The sequence below is a fragment of the Octodon degus genome, unplaced genomic scaffold (assembly GCF_000260255.1).
Source record: "Octodon degus isolate 3935 unplaced genomic scaffold, OctDeg1.0 scaffold00064, whole genome shotgun sequence".
In the NCBI taxonomy this organism is placed as follows: Eukaryota; Metazoa; Chordata; class Mammalia; order Rodentia; family Octodontidae; genus Octodon; species Octodon degus.
In genome coordinates, this window is record NW_004524640.1 from 6,373,677 (window position 1) to 6,375,078 (window position 1,402).

A 1,402-nucleotide genomic window follows, 5' to 3' on the forward strand; every position below is an offset into this window, starting at 1 on the left:
TTTATTGCTAGTATTTAGGACCCTTAGGAAATGACTACTCAGAGACGTCTTCCAGGTGCAATTGGACTTGGGGTTTTGAGTCTTTTTCAAGAACTACCTCTTCAGTTTGTTAGGGATGATAAGTGCCTACTTGGCCCCTGGTTCCTTGGCACTGGACTGCAGTATTCTTTAAAACCCTTAGGCAGTCTCGGTCTTGGCATGCCAGGTAGAGGAACTGATCAGAGCAATTATGTTGTCTTAGCTAAAGTAGTAGAATGAACAGCAACAATAGAATCAAACACAACTTAGAAAATTGTAAACTGTGATAACTATTAATTTATCACTTTTAACTGTATGATTTGTGTCTATATTTAAAAAGCCAAGAAACCAGTATGCACGCTTCTAGTATGTCTTCGCTGCGCCTAACAAATCCTTCATGCACACCTGCTCTGTGTCTCTCCTGACAGCATAGTAGAGAGAGGACAGAATATGACAAGTCCTTTAAATAACAGATGGCTCCTTGCTGTGGCACTTCCCAGCTCTCTAAACCTTGGTCCCCTGCTCCAGGGCTCTGTAGTTCTCCCACTCTTTGTGAAGGATTTAAGAACCTGGGACTGAGAATCTTGTGGGAATGTTGCTTTCTTCACTCTGTAGGGTAATTCTTAATAATGGACCTTATGACAACTTAAACAGCTTATACAAAATAAGAAATCTAAGTCTCGTGGATCACATTACTGTGAACTGCACTCAGTTATAAAGTACCTAATAAGGATGTTTCTGATCAGTTCGCCATGGTTGCTGTAATCCTGGGACAAGTAGAAAGTAGTATTTTCTTGTTTTTGATGAAAGTTAGGGGTATGTGCTTACTTTATATGAATGCATATTGATGTCCCAAAGAAAGCATCACGTGTAGTTCAAGAACAGACAGCCGAGCATGGTGGCACACGCCTGTGTTACTGGTACTCTAGGGGACTGAGGCAGGATGATCACAAATTTGGACGTACCTGGAAAATAGGAAGTTAATGGGGCCTCATTGCAAAATAAGAAAATGTAGTGGGGATGCAGCTTGGTGCAGAGGCTTGGGTTCAGTCCCCATTACCAAAGGGGGGAAAAAAAAAGACTGAAAAGCTGTTTGTCTTTCACTTGCGTGGTTCGGGGCTCATCCTAGAGTGACAGTGACCTCTTTCATATCTTGTGTCCCTGTGAACCGGATTGGCTAAGTTTGCCCTTGTTTAAAGCACTCCAACCCCTGCCGTGGAGGGGCTATGGCAAGGATGTCTCAACTGGCCAACGGTGAGTCCTCAAGTCAAAAATAACAATAATAGTTTCTTTTTCTTTTTTTGACAAAGCTTTTTTTAAATTTTTATTTAAAGAGAATAAAAACAATAGATAAAATATTAGAAATGAATCAAAATTTAAAAAA

At 40.6% G+C, this 1,402-nt stretch overlaps 1 protein-coding gene across 1 annotated transcript in view; it reads left to right on the forward strand.

Moving 5' to 3' along the window:
- Positions 1–1,402, forward strand: part of Rassf8 (Ras association domain family member 8) — a 146,908-nt gene that overhangs the window by 140,041 nt on the left and 5,465 nt on the right. The gene's annotated exons all lie outside the window — the stretch shown is intronic.